Below are 16346 nucleotides of genomic sequence, written 5' to 3'. Positions count from 1 at the left end.
GAGGTATGTCAAAGAGTGTTGTAGGTCTTTTAGTCAGTGTTCTCACTCTTTTAAGTTAAAGAGATATTCCCCAGCATGGGATTCACACAGAATAGCATGTGTGCTTAGTATTAACTCCTGTGAAAGGGGTACACCTGTGAACCAATTCATTATGGCTTACATCACTTCTCTTGGAGTAATGTTGTGGAACATTAATGGCCTCAATGATAAAATCAAAAGGGGTGTGGCCCTCAAATTCACATAACTACATTTCCCGGCAGCACTCTTCCTTCAAGAAATTTCACTCCTGCTTGCACTCTGTATTTTTTAGCAGACTCAGATACAACAGAGTATTCCATGCATGGCATACTAAAGAGACTACTGACACTTTGATCCTGGTACGTAAATAAATTCCATTGACGGTCACCCTGGTCACTTCTGACACACAAGGCAGATTCATACTAATAGAGGGTTGGACGGAAGGGAAGCACTTCTAATTTGTGTATATGTCCCCTCACATCTTTCTGAGTCCATTCTAGATGACCTTTGTGCTTGAGTGTCTAAACTACTAGAGGGCATTACTGTTATATCCTTGGATGTTAACACTGTCATGGGCCCAACTAGTAATTGAGCAAGCAAGAGAGTGGCTAAACTAAGGGGTACAGCAGTACCGGCAGACTGACAACCTTTTTTGCAATGTATTGCGATACGGCACCCCTAGCTAGAAAATAAACCCATGCCTCAGCAGCCAACAGAAGTATATCTAGTATTGATTACCTCTTTTGCCAGCTGAAGATGTGCTATACACCACAGCTGCAGAAAACTTCATATGGCAAGTATCCAATCACTCCCCAATTGTAATAAAAATGTGTGCCCCCAAAACAGGAGAACACATGATATGGATATCGGGCCATGACTCAATGCTTGCAATTCCTAGACCATGAGGTAAAGGTATACTTTGAAATTAATGAGGGATCAGTGGAATCCCCAGGACCCTATGGGCGGCAGGAATCGTCAATCTGCGTGGGAAGACTAAAGCTGATTTGAAAGGAAAGGAGGGGGAGAAAAATCAATTTGTATCCAAGACGTTTTGCAGATTTTGTCTTCCACATGTTGTGCCTAGAAGTCACACAGTCTAGCTATTTGTGTTGAGAAACTGTTTGATCTGAGTCAAATTGGGCTTTAGCTTAAGTGTCCTTTCATTTTCATTTTATCCAGAGTGTGCATTAGGACCCGTTTCCTAAATTTGTATGCTTAGGGTGTGTGAAATAAGGTGCAAGTGTTGTCTGTGTAAAGACTGCATGTGTTTGTCTTTGAAGGGAACATAGGGTGAAATTAGTATCATCTTGGAATGTTGAGGCAAAGCTGTTCTGAAAGATGCGTGAGCTAGCTGATAAAGGTATTTTGAGTAGAGCAGAAATCTGAAGAGATCTGTTCACTAGGTCTTCTGAGAAGCCTTCATAGCATTTGTGCCAGGGTAGAGAGTTCATTTTTTAAATATACTTCTCATATTGTGATCCCAGGCCCCTGACTTACATCTCAAATTTAGAGGGCAAGCCCAAATGGAAGTAGTGCTGTTGAGGTGAGAGCTGGTATCAATGTTCAGTAGACTTACTGGTACACTATCAGGACCCCACATAAAACAAAATTAATAGAAGGAATAATCCCTGGGACTCTGACTAAACACTGAGGGGGATATTCTCAAGAACGTGTGATAATTACTGCAAAATTAGCTTAACTCAACTCTTCATATTGCAGTCTATCGCGGGAAAACAACGCCATGTTAACTCAGTATTCACAACACAGAGGTACTATGCGATAGGCCCATGACAACGCGTCAAATGTCCGCGATAAAGACAATGTGATGCCGCAAAAATGTGAAACACCAACACAAAAAAACAGCGATACAAAAAGCTGCGAAAAATGGTGACAGGCCTGCAAAATCCCATGCGTCAGGCGGGAAAATGCACTATAAAAGCAACAAGAAGAATATACCAAAAACAATTCAACCTGCATAGCACCACGGATGCACCCAGATCTAGAGCAGAGGCCAACGCCAACCCCACATGCCCAATAGACCACCTGCAAGAAACCTTGGGGTCGGGGAAGGCCAGGGAGAAGAGGAAGGTGGGGTGCAGTCCGCACCAAAACCAGATCAGCGTCACAGACGTGACAGTACACTACCATCAACTGACCCACAATGAGACTAATGTCAATGCAGTCGGAGTGTCAAGGAGATCAAGAGGTGCTGGTATGATGTGAAAAGCCAAACCAAGCACAAACCCGCTGCCAAAAGGAAGGCAGCAACAGCGACAGGAGGTGGGAGTCCTGCGCCACAGGAGGAGTTGGTGGGAATGGAGGCAACAATCATCAGTGTGGAGACTGTGCAAGGAGGTGGGAGTACTACTGACCCAGCTCGATAGGACCTGACACAACATCAACAGGGTGAGTAATGACCAGGGACTGAGGGGACGGGGGGAGATGGGCACAATGTCACACATGCACAGCGATGTGTAGCACACTGCACACCCAAAATGACCCTAGATCATGTCCCTGATCCCCGTGGCACACTGCAGCACACACTCAGAGCAATCACAGCACATCCCACAACAATGTGGTACAAAGTGCAACACTGCAGAACAGGAGACACAACTGGCTCTGCGCATGCGCAGAAACAGGCCAATCACATCGAACAGAGCAGAAACCTGTGAGATTCATATGTACGTGTACAACCTCACATCCATCATGTAGTCCAAATGGTCACTGTCCCGCATCAAATTGCCAGCGCCGCACCAAACAATCACAATGTGCATTATCATACCGTCTGCATGTCAACAAGAACAATGCGCCAACATACATGTCAACACAATGTCAACATGCATCTCCCCATCACATTGCAGAGGGATAAACAACACCTCCAGCAGAGCAGACCAGACAACCCATCAGTGATGCTGGAGATGACCACCACACTTTCGACACCGATGCATTACAACAGCTCATGGACATCTCAGGCAATCTACCCCCAGGAGCAGGGCAGCCAAGCTACATTATCGGAGACCCCAGTCCCTGCACAGAACACACAGCGGGAAGCTCCCACCACCACGACTGGCTCACAACACGCCACAAGGCACACATTGCATTCAAATGCCAGGTGTCGGAATGCCAAAAGGAGGTGTCCAAACAGGTACGGGAGGGGTCAGACCTCATGGAAGCTAAACTACATTACATACGGGGTGCTAAGTCCCATCAGGGACCCCCTACACCCTACAAAGGAGACCCACACTGCGACAGAGACACATGCATTTGCACATTTCCTGTAATGAACCACGCCCACAGCCCCGGAATTACCATTCACACAACCACGCTGGACCTCCGTACGATGGCCCAGTACACTCCTCTTACGTATTGTGTGGCTGACGACAAAGCTACATGTCCAAGCTCTAACCTGCTGTCTGTGATGACATGGTTGGTTCCGCTATTCACAGCACAATGTAATGTTATGGGGCCCGGGCCCCCATACCATGACAACACGGACACACGCAGCTAGTTTGTGGAGCTAGCTACGGGCATGTGCGCCCGGGCCCTTTATTGGCAGGGCCACATGTACAGTGATGCCTGTGCTGGATGTGGGTGGGGTGAGTGTAAGCCAACCCTCAGGGAGTTGTTGGTGCTTGGAACAAATACAACAGTGAACACTATTAAGAAGGAAACAGAAAACAGCAGCATTACAGAGACAACAGCTGAGCATTATGGTGGTAGCCGGAGCAATTACAGATGTCATCCAATGAGCAAAAAGAAGTATCAGTGAGTTTCAGTGCACTGAGGTTGGGGCACTAGAGCTCATGGGACAGAGTCGACTTTGGTGACCGTTCTCGATGACCTTCGAACGCGGGCCGACCAGGGTCAAGCAGCCTTTTTAGTGCTGCTTGACATGTCGGCCGCGTTCGACACGGTCAGCCATACAATCTTGATCAGGAGGTTGGCGGAGGCGGGAATTTCTGGACTTGCCCTGCAGTGGCTGGTATCATATCTCGATCACAGGTACCAGATGGTGTCCCTGCCACCTTTCAAATCTAACAGCAGGAAAGTGGGGCAAGGTGTACCACAGGGGTCTTCCATCAGTCCCATTTTATTTAATCTCTACCTCCGCCCCCTGATCTCGTTAATAACATCTTTTGGCATTACGGTCACCAACTATGCCGACGACACACAGCTTGTCTTCTCTTTTGAAGGCAAGCAGGCGGTCTCCCACGAGGTGTTCCATCGTTGTATGAGCACCGCGGCAGCATGGTTGGGTAACAACTCCCTGCAAATCAACAGCATGAAAACAGAGGTGCTACACTGTTCTACGGACCGTACTCCTAGGCCTTTACCAATGGATTTCTGGCCCTCTGATTTCCAAGGAACTGCCTCTCCTGCTGAGTCAGTACGGAATCTGGGCATAATGATCAGCTCTAATTTGCAGCTGGAGGTAGCAGTGAACAAAACAGTGGCCACTTGCATGGCTCTGCTCTGCTCGCTGCGGAAGATTCTACCCTTGCTCCCTTCTCATGCCAGACCAGAGGTAGTGCGAAGCATTATATTAAGTCGTCTTGATTACTGCAATGCACTGCTTCTGGGGGCACCTGTTAGTCTGTTGGGGAAACTGCAACGTGTGCAGAATTTTGCTGCAAAACTTGCACTGTCACGCCGCTGTCTGGACTCCTCTGCGGAGGCTCTTAAGGACCTGCACTGGTTGCCAGTTCTGCAGCGTATCGATTTTAAGGCCCTATGTTTGGTGTTTCGGGCTCTTCATGGTCAAGGCCCACTCCCATTACAGAATCTTTTTACCTGGTACATCCCAGGCAGACCGCTTCGGTCAGCCTCTGCCTATCTGGTATCAGTTCCAAAGTTCAAGCGCTCCAGGATGTGAGGCCGCGCCTTTAGGGTCACTGCAGCAAATCTGTGGAACTCTCTTCCTCTGGACCTGAGGAGTATGACTGATCTCTCCTCTTTTAAGAAAAATCTAAAAACCTACCTATTTCCCAGAACACTGCACTAGACCTTTTCGGATGCTGGTAACATCGTGTATGTCATGATTATCTAAGCGCCAGGATGCCCGTTGGGTGACAGAAAGCGCTATACAAAAATATCTATACATACATACATACATACATACATACATACATCAAAGCACCCTATGACCCAGGAGGTGAACACCTGGCGCACCTATAAGATTCTTACAATCGATTTACCAGTCAAACCGTTAGGAGCACAATTAGGAGTGCAGCGGCTACTATTTCTTTAGTTTTTCTGTTGTTGACCCAAGGCCATCATCTCAGAGGCCATCCAATATCTCAGAAGACAAGGTCCCTGACTTTAGCGGCACAGACTTAGTGGCCCCGGATGCACAGCAGCTGGCACCCCACCATGGGACGGTGCCTTGTGGTGCACTGAGGCAGGGCCATGCTGACTGAGCGGGTACTTGTCGATGTCCAAGGGGAATGTGGCAGAAGGCTGCGGGGGACAGTGGAGGGAGTCCTCCAGGGCATGATGCAGGGGGCATAAGCAGCAAATAGAGGAGTGGAATGCTACAGATTTGTTTTCACCACCATTTCAGTATCAGCTACATGAGGATGAAGGCAACCCCCAGTCCATAGACATAGCCGCCACCGAAGTTCTACCAGGGAGTGTCCATGAATGTCAGGGAACAGACTTAGTGGCACGGGACTGAGAGGGGATGCAGTCTGCGATGATGCCAGTACAATGATATGAACTCGGCCATCGCTAAATCAAGACTCAGTCCCAAATGTGTGACCTACTTGACTGCAGTATAGGCCGGTGCAGCGGTCAGCAGGGGCCCACAGCCACGTGTCGTTGGCTCACGATGCACAGAGTTAGTGACACCAGGGCTGGTGTCAATAGTGTCCGATCACCTGCGTAACAATGATCCTTTTTCCCTCCAGACTGAAAAGCGTCATCCTCTTACACCTCTCCTTGCGTGCAATGATGAGTATTCTGCCATTTAAAAATCAAGACTTGGTTCAACATGTGAGTCCTACACGAGCGCTGTGCGGCCTGAGGGCAGTAGTCCGCGTGGGCCCACAGACATGTGTTGTTGGAATGCTGTATACAGACTTGGTGGCACCACATCGAAGGGAGTATAGTGACTTCAACTTATCCATAAACATTGTCCTCTGCCATAGTGTAATCAAGACTCAGTTCCAAATGTGTGACCTACTGGTCCGCTGTGTATGCCGGTAGAGTACGTCAACTAGAAAAGAGTACTGTGGGCCTGAGTTGCAGAGGCTGTGATGGTCTGAGGAGGCTGCCAGGGTCGCAGCCCTCTGGCTTGGAGCTTGCACCGGCACGTGTTGGGCCCTCTTTGACACATGCCGGTGTCGGCAGGTGAGCATTGAGGCTTGAGTGCGCAGGGGCTGGTAAGACTGGTTCGGGGACCAGCGTCCCAGGGTACAGCAGGCACACAGGATCGCAGGCAACACCGCTCACGGCGACAGCGTCGGCCTAGTGGCGGGGTGAGAGACGCCGCCCTGGCAGACACATTGGGAATTCTGGAAGAGGACCATGCCCAGACTTACGTGCCTTTTATTCACACCCCTGGCATATGCCAGGCCAGCTCACCCTGCTCACGCCTAAGGGGGACGACGTAACAAGCTACATTTCTGCGATCTTCCCCACTGGCTAGGGTGACATGGTTGCGTTCACTGTCCACTTCACTCCAAAAAACAGCGGTGTATGTCGACATAGATATGTGTGTGGTCTGCATACTGCAGTCTGGCCATCACATCCATGCCACACTTGGCATTGTGTACATTCTCATTCATCAATCACTTGCCTCCTTCGCACATGCCTGGTCCCCACCTCTCCCCACAATCTGCTTTGTGTGACTGAGGAGCCATGCTGTTGATGGTTTATGTGCATGGCTGTCCCAGGTTCCCACAGTGAGTTATGCTGTTGTGTCTGATGGGTGAGCATGTTGTTTGGCATGTTGTATGTGAGTTTGTAATGTGTACAGTCCCAGTGGTGTGCATTGAATGTTTGTGTAGTTGAGGTGTGTGGTGTGTTCATTTGGCACTTGCCAACGAGCAGCGCTGTTCCGTAGGTGCCATCCTGGTAGTGATGGTTGACGATGGACTGTTGGAAGATGTATGAATCATGCACACTGCATGGGTGGTTGGCGTCGACGTTGTTGGAGATTTCCAGGTGGTCCACTATTGCCTGCACATTGATGGAATACGTGTGCTTTCTGTTGTGGTTATTGTGTACAGTGTTGCCAGGGGGCACAAATAGGACATGTGTGCAGTCAATTGCCCCCTCACATATGCGGGAAGCCAGCTATGGCGTAGACGCCTTGCTTGGTCACCAGCTGTTCCTGCGCAGTGCGAGGGAGGTATAGCTAGTGGGGTACCAAGCTGATGATGCCACCCATGACCGTTGAGTGGAACTTGAATTGGCCTGGCTGTGAAACTCCTCCGACTCTGGTGGTTGTTGGTTGGGAGGTACCAGTGGCCCACACGTGCAGCACAGCCAGCAGCTTTGTCTGAGGTGGGATGTTGGTTGTCCGCTGTGTTGGTACTGTCAGCCTATGGGCAATGGAGGTCAGGATGCGGAGGATGGTTGTCCCTTTGAGCCTGTAGTGGGCAATGGCATTCTCTGGTGGTCTCCACTTCTCGTGCAGGCTGTGGTCCAACTTTACACCAGGTCAGAGCAGGTGTTAATTTCATGCAGCTAACACGCCTTATCGCATGTTTTGTTATCTTCTCGCCGATCTGGCTGGTCGTGGAGAATGTTACGGACTGGTGTTGTCGCTGCTTTTTGCACGGGAATGCCTACTCTGCATCTCATTAGCGATAGTTGCCGGGGTCATCTGTGGCAATGTTTTTTGAGGCTGCTATCACAGGTAAACTGGTGATATGGGCTGTTATCACCAGCTTGTGAATGGGGCATTAGTTTTATTGCAACTTTGGCAGCGATAAAGTGCCGATAACTCTGCGATAGTTCCTGGAGAATATGCCCCCTCGTAGGTAGGACCGAATGAATATGGGGCTACATTTTGTTACTATATATTTAACAGAGATTCCCTGCTCACTTAGCTGCATGGTTGTGTGACCTAGAGATGTCAATCTTCTTAAATGTGTTATTTTTTTCGTAACGTACATGGTAACAGCAGCGACGAGAACTAGCCCTCCAAGTATTATTGTTAATAAAAGCAAATAGAAAGGCTGCAGAGAGTGGAAATCCCAATGTGAAAAAACTGTAGGCAGTTGATTAATTCCTGGAAATGGATTACATTAGTACTGTAGTTGTCGTGACTCCATGCTATAGTCTGACCTTGAAGAATTAGATGATAACACAGCAGGCACAGGGAATAACTGGAATTTACAGAGCCTAAAGGTTGATTTTATATTAAGATAAGTAATCATTTCTGAAAGGTTCCCTCACAATATAGTATGAAGAAACTCTAGTGTCAGATTTAAATGATGAGAGTAGTTTACAAATATATAGAATGCTGTTGCATGAGCCTACCTATAGGTAGACAATTCTCTTTTCCACTGTGGAACGACCAAGCATTTTACAATGTTCAAATAGTAATATTTTTGTCTATCATCTCATAAAGCACTTATTAATAGACACAGTTGTGGCATCTGCTACCAGAACCAGTAGTGACTAAGGTTTAACAGCTATATAATTACGAGAAGGAGCCTGGTATTTATTTGGCGTGAGTAAAAAGCAAGTAATTAATTTTGCGGAAGTTATGTGGAATGCCCAAACAATTATGCAAAATGTCATTATTTACACAAAATGCTGGTCCAGCATTTTGCGCTTTTTATAGCTCATAATGAATCGTGTCCATGCGCTTTGCACTGATAGCACATAACCCACGCTTGACACACATTACAGCCACTCGCATTCTGTTTATTCAGCTTGTTCCCATGTTTCTGTGACAGGATTTTCATCTAAACAAAATCTCAATCTACTCATAGACAAAGACATAGACGGCATAGCTGTGCAAACTCATTGTGCATAACATTTGCAATGCGAAATGCCGGAAATTACTTGAGGTGCCAACAAAATGTCACCCAGTTAACTAGTATTTATGCAGGGTTCCTGCACACTCACTCATTCCAGTATCAAATAATCTATTGTCAGCAAATCATTGAGAGACCAGGATTCCTCTTCTGTAATTAATGCCTTATAGCGTCAGGAGACGTAAAAAGTCATTTTAGCACCTCAAAATAAATAGTTGGCAACTGATTATACAAGGGGGGGCCAATAGGCCCCCACGCAAGCATGGCGGGGCCCGGTCCCTCCCACAACCCGTCCCCTTCGGGGCCGCGTTCCCCGCCCCCTCGCCCCGGAAGTACTGGTGTGCTTCCGGGGCGAGGGGGCGGGGTCGTGGCAGCGAAGGGGTTAAGAGCCTGGGGAGCGCGGGAAGCGGCCTCTTTGTGCCCGCGCTCCCCAGGCTCGCTCCTCGCCCCACCGTGGGGCCGTTTAATTTTCCTTTTTGTATTTACAGGTGTCGTCGTGAGTACAGCCGGAAGCGACACAAGTCCAGAGGAGCGGTTAGCGGGGTTGCGGAGAACAAAGTGAATCGCCATACTGGGAGCAAGCCGAGCGGGAGCCTTTGCGTGGTCCGGTGGTTCGTGGAAGCGGCGGTGAACAGGATTGCTCGCGGAGGACACCGGAAGGGCAGAGGTAGCGGTGGAGCGTCGAGTCGCTCATCGGAGTGCGAGAGCCAGCGGGACACGAGGTATTGTGCGGGGCGGGCGAAGGGCGCTGAAACAGCTCAGGATCCGCCGCGTGAAGCAGGGAATACTGCGGTTTACCGGCAGGTTCCTCGGTAAAGATAAGCTGACCGGTTTTGGGCCAGTTAACGTCGCGCAGGGTTAGGCGCATTGGTAGCACAGTGGGCAGAGTGTCGGCTTCGCAAATTGGAGGTACTGAGTTTTGATCCTCCAGAGTGCCCGGCTATGCTATATTAAAACCACACAGCCGGGGATAAGGGTTAAGAACTGGCAAATAGTTCCGAATAAAAAGAGCGCAACGAAGTGCTAAAGGGGATTGTTTTATGGGACTTCTACGCTAAAGGGGCCCTGCACGTTTTATGTTGAGGTTTTCTTGCTTTATAGTGCTGTTTTGCAATTTAACTAAGGTTGCAGGAAAAGGGTACGCTGTTGGAATTATTACTGCTTTGTAATTAATATAACCGATTTGGCACGCAAGAGGTGCCCTACAAAGTTTATTGCCACTGAATACTGCTTTTAATTTATCTGAAGTGGCATGCTGAAATCTAACAAATGTGATTTAGTGCCTCCTTTTACTGCTTGGTATGTTAATTGAATTGGCACGCTAAAGGTGTCCTGCCAGTTTACGTTGTGATTGAATACCAAATAATTCTAGAACTGAATGATTACAGAACGGGGCCACTTCTTGTGTATTTTGTATTTTCGTGTTTCGCCTTTCTAAGTTTACAGATACAGCAGCTAGAGGTAAAGAAAGTGGGGGGGTAAAGTGTCTAAAAGGTGTACCTTGACTTGTACCGCCGAGAAGGGTTATCTGATTGCCTTTAGTTGCTTGTTGGAATAAGAAATAACGTACTTTCTAATTTCAGGGGGACAAGCCTGGGACCCAGGTCTGTGTGATCCAGCTCGTGCACCTTCAACTGGGTCAGGTACGGAGCACGGTGTGCTCATAAATATGTCTCAAAAAAGGGGGCGTGTCAATCCAAATGTGGGTGTAATATTACAAAAAATGATGCGCAGAATGTCTGCAATGGATAAAAGACTGGGGAAGGTTGATAAAATGGATAAGGCTTTAGCGGTCCTGGGGGCCAAAGTAGATGCCCAGGCCGGTCCATCTGGTAGACCCAAGCGGACGATAGTACCGCCCAAGCCAAGGGGCGTCTTTGTGACACCACCCAGGCGGGCAAGAAATAAGAGGGTGGGGGGGCAGCCACAGAATATTAATCCCATCATACCTCCTGCTGTACCAATTCTGCCACCACAGGTACCCCCGGCTGCCCCACTCCCGCCACCTCAGGTCCCGGTGCCCGTTCCAGCCCCGGTGCCCCAGTTGCCAGTGGCAGTACCAAATGTGCCAGTAATACCGGCGGCGGCACCAGTGCCACCCGTCGCGCCACCACAGGCTCCGGTGCCCCTAGGTGCGGGCCCTACTCCCATTCCCGCGCCAGGGCCAGTGCCAATAGACCTGGCAGCTCAGGTGGCGGCTATTCTCCCTTGGTTAGGGGGGGGTGCGTTGCCGGTCAATACTGCCCTGACAACGGAGCAACAAACATTGGTGACTCAGATATTGTTGGCTAGTGGTAGGGGCGCAACGCCGCCTGCACCGGTTTCTCCCCAAACAGGTCCAGCGAATGATGGAGGCGGTGCCAAGACCGCGGAGGCAACGTTACCCAACGACAATGGGAATGGTAAGGAGATTGCCCTTCCTTTGCTGGGCGAAGGAACATTGCCCTCTAGGGGTGAGTGCTTAGCACAGCATGTGTCACAGAGTGTCAAGGAAATGATATGGGCTGACAAGTATGTGAACATGTTTTCATTACTGATAGATAACAGGGAATGGGAATATGCAAAATCACAGAAGGAAATGTTTTTGCCCAGTGAATGGAGAGCGAAGTTGTACAAGTTTAGAGTAGAAGAAAACCTCATCAACTGGCTGAGGGCTTTTGCAGTGTTCGGCGCAGTAATGGGCGAACGTTTTAAGGGAATGCAACCAGCCATGAACTGCTATCAAAGTAGGATAACAATGTTCCATGAGAATCATGCAGGGGATGTATGGAAGGAATATGATGTCGCTTTCAGAAAGTCCAAAGAATTTGATAAAACTTTATCATGGGACAAGGTAGACTCTATCTCATGGCACAATCAATTCGAGAAGGGTCAGGGGGCAAGCACAAGCACAAATGCGGGTAGAGGTTATTTCCCCAGGCCGCAGCAGGCGTTTCAACAGCCCTTTCGATCAGCACCGGGAGGGGAGACGGCCCAAAAACAGAGAGCGACTGGAGGGGCGAAGGGGGTATGTTGGGACTTCAATAGGCGGACATGCAACAGGGCACCGGGTACCTGTAAGTTCAGGCACGCATGTAGCATATGTGGCCACACTTCCCACCCCGAAACAACATGCCGAAATAAAAATAGTGGTGCAGGAAGCAGGGGTAGGAGGAAACCTGAATAGTAAGATCTTCCCGCTAATAGCACATTCACCCATCCAGCTGTCAGCATTGATCCCCTGGTTGAACAGGTACCCAAATCACACGTCTGCTAGATTATTGCAAGAAGGTTTCACACATGGTTTTCGAATTCCTGCTGGGGGGTATGTCGGGAGACCACAGTGTAGGAATCAGCTATCAGTCCTTGCCAATCCAACAGTGGTGTCAACAAAAATAGCTAAAGAAGTGCGTTTGGGGAGGGTAGCAGGACCATTTCACGTCATTCCCACGCAGAATTTTGTGTGCTCTCCTCTGGGGGTGGTGCCTAAGAAAGAACTAGGGGAATTTAGGCTCATCCACAACTTATCCGCACCAAGGGGGACATCATTGAATGATGCTATTGATGATACAATTTGCTCTGTGAAGTATGCGTCCTTCGATCAGGCAGCGGGCATGCTGAGGAGTTTGGGCGCAGGTACACTGATGGCTAAGTCAGACATTGAGTCAGCCTTTAGACTACTCCCGGTTCACCCAGAGGACCAGCACCTGCTGGGTTTCTCCTTTAAGGGAGAGTACTACATGGATAAGTGTATGCCCATGGGTTGCTCAATTTCATGTGCTTATTTTGAACAGTTTAGCTCCTTTTTGGAATGGGCATTAAGACAACATACGGGTCACCAGTGGGTGATGCACTACCTGGATGACTTTCTTTTTCTGGGCCCGGCGGGTTCACGGGAGTGTGCGTCGGCATTGCAGGAATTTTGCGTGCTCATGCGCTCTTTCGGGGTCCCGTTGGCACAGGGGAAGACAGTTGGACCAGTGACATGCCTGGAATTTTTAGGCATCGAACTGGATTCTGTTGAGGGGTGTTTTAGATTGCCAGCAGAAAAGATCCAAAAATTCAAACAGACTCTAGGACTGTGCTTACAAGCGAACAAGGTGAATTTAGGGCTGTTGCAGCAGACAGTGGGACAGTTGAATTTTGCATTGAGAGTAATTCCTATGGCTCGCCCATTTTCTCGCTCAATTGCACAGGCCATGAGGGGTCTTCGTGAAAAGCATCACCGGACACGGCTGTCTGCTGAGGTGCGCCAGGACATGCGGATATGGATGGCATTCCTGGCGGATTTCAATGGAAGAGTGCTGTGGGGTGCACCCACGGTGTCTTCGGAGGACATTGGTTTATGGACCGATGCGGCGGGCAGTGTTGGGTTTGGTGCCATCCTTGGCAAGAAATGGGTGGCGCAGAAGTGGCCCGCCTGGTGGGAGGAGAGCGGGCTGACGGTGAACATTGGTTTCCTCGAGCTCTTCCCAATCTGGGTGGCGCTGAAAGTCTGGCCTGAGGAACTGGCCAACAGATCAGTAATATTCTGGTCAGACAATATGTCGGTGGTTGAATGCATCAACCAACAAGCTGCAAGGTGTCCACTCATTTTACGCTTGATAAAAGAGATTGTACTGTGTTGCATGACAAGGAATGTACTTTTCAGAGCAAAACATGTCCCAGGGGTGTTAAACAATGCAGCTGATGCCCTTTCTCGCTTTAAGATGCAGGTGTTCAGGGATCAATTGCCGGAGGCAGAGACAGCGCCAGCACAATTCCCGGCGATTCTTTGGCAAATTGGTGCCCCCAACTACATGACCTCGTGGCAGCCAGCCTAGCACCCAAGACCAGGACGGCATACGAAGGGGCGTTCAGGTCTTACTGTCACTTTCTGGGACAGGGCTGGGAGAGTAGTTGGACTATGGAGGCTAGCTTCAATGAGTATTTAGGCAGCCTACACAAGGAAGGGCGCACGGTAGCAACAGCCAACAGGCACAAGGCCGCTATCTCCTTTTTCGCTCGGGCACGGGGGGGCAGGGACCCTACACACAGCTTCCAGGCCCACAGGGCATTGAAAGGATGGCGGCGCATCCAGCCCCCCTCCATAGATTCCAGGAAACCCATAGGTTTTGAACGTCTGTCGGCTGTTCTCCTCGCGCTGCCGGACACATGTAGCTCTACGTCTGAGGTGGGCCTATTTAAAGCGGCTTTCTCTTTAGCCTTCTATGGGGCATTCAGGGTAGGTGAACTCGTGGCGGCCAACAAAGGTGATAAGATAGGCGGCCTTCAGCTGCAGGATATCAACATAAGGGGCGACACTATGTGGATCAGCATCAGGAAATCTAAAACTGATCAGGACGCTAGGGGCCAAAGTTTGGCGTTACATCGGGCAAGGAACAATCCCTGCTGCCCGGTGACACATGTGGAGGAACTAATAAGACAGCGGGCGCAGGAGTGTGTGGGGTCACTGCTAATGCATGGGGATGGGACTCCTCTTACCAGGTTTCAGTTCCAGAGGGTGTTAGCCATGAGCATGGCAAAAGCTGGTTATAATCACAAAGAGTTTGGGACACACTCCTTCCGGATAGGGGCAGCCACAGAAGCAACAGCTAGGGGTTTGACCACAAAGAGTGTGCAAAGAATTGGGAGATGGTCATCAAGCGCTTATAAACGCTACGTGCGGTTGCACATGTTGTGAGAGCTGCCGCCATGTGGAGTATTGCTAATACCTGCTGTTTTTCTGGTTATTTACAGTTTCACGGGCCTGTGACGCAGGACGGAAACTACCCATGGAGCATCAAGGCAACTTTACTACAGCATGGAAGGACCAGGAGGACAGACAGAAGACCGTAGTCATTTGGGTAGTGGGGCATTCATATGTCAAACGTGCTAACAAAACTTTTCTTGCAGGTTCAGGCAAACAAAGGGTGGAAAGTAGGGGGTGCAGGGTCTCCTTCCATGGCAGGGGGGGGCTCCGCCTCAATCAGTTCAGGGACTATATGTCGGACTTACTAGCGCGACATACTACACCACCCTCGGCGGTAATACTTCACTTAGGGGGGAACGATCTGGCAGGTCTGGGCAGAAGGGTCCTCCTGGAAGAAATTATATCCACAGCAGGTTGGCTAGCAAAGCGGTTACCAGGTAGTGTTGTAGTATGGTCACAACTGATACCAAGGATGCAATGGAGGGGGGGAAACTCAGTCAGCGCGTTGAACAGCTCGTTAAAGAGGGTCAACAACAAGCTGGACAGGTTATTTAGGACTCCGGTCTTACAGACCATCCCTCACGGTTGCATTTGGGGGGAACACTTCTACCTGCGGGATGGGGTGCACTTAACAGAGGAAGGGAATGCCCTTTTTATAAGAAACATCCTGGCATGGGTGGAAGTTTTTGCAGGAAGAGTATGACCTTTCTAGAAGGGGGGAGTTCTGGGGGGGGGCCAGGTAGTCGGTTAACTACCTGGCCTGTGGCGGTAAGGTCATTAATCGGTGAGCAGCATTTTAAGGTCCTTACGGGGGGGGCGGACCCATTCACGAAAGGGGCCGCCCGCGGGAGGGGCCATTTGGTCTCTCTCAGAACTTCAGGGGCAGGAGATGGTCTCCATTAATTTAAAGGGTGCGGGGGAGGGAGTCTACGCTTTCCTCAGGCTGGTAGCCACCCCTCACAACACTATGACGTCATTAAGGTGCGCGAGTGTCTGGGCCCTCCTGTTATGGTTAAATGGAGTTCGGGGAGCGCACGTGGGTGTAACGTGCCCTGGGTTGCGCATGCGCACCTTCAACGCGAGAGCGCAGCTGTAAAAGGATCTGACACCGGTTGGCGACCTTGCCGTAGGCCTTTATTAAAGTTATTAAAAAGTTATTAAAAAGTATTGGAAATATTAGAATGCAGTTTAATTTTCAGGATGATTAGATTACGTTAGGAGACACGCTGTATTAGCTATTTGTTAAGGTTAGCCCATCATACCATGTCGAAACGGATGTCAATCTAATATTCTGAAAAGTGTGCATTTTAATAATTGTCAGAAATGTTTATTTGATTAAAATTTTTGATTTGTTTTTATATTTTAATAAATACGGCCAGGGGGGGGGGGCCCGTACCCCCCCCTTGACTTCCAAAGACCCCCATGTGTTGACTGGTTGAATTGGGTAATTCAGTCGGTGTTCAAGGGGGGAGGTGGCCGGCAGTCCAAGACCATGATACAAGGGGGGGCCAATAGGCCCCCACGCAAGCATGGCGGGGCCCGGTCCCTCCCACAACCCGTCCCCTTCGGGGCCGCGTTCCCCGCCCCCTCGCCCCGGAAGTACTGGTGTGCTTCCGGGGCGAGGGGGCGGGGTCGTGGCAGCGAAGGGGTTAAGAGCCTGGGGAGCG

Source organism: Lissotriton helveticus, chromosome 7, assembly GCF_964261635.1.
Source record: "Lissotriton helveticus chromosome 7, aLisHel1.1, whole genome shotgun sequence".
In the NCBI taxonomy this organism is placed as follows: domain Eukaryota; kingdom Metazoa; phylum Chordata; class Amphibia; order Caudata; family Salamandridae; genus Lissotriton; species Lissotriton helveticus.
Note: the sequence above shows the minus strand (reverse complement) of the source record.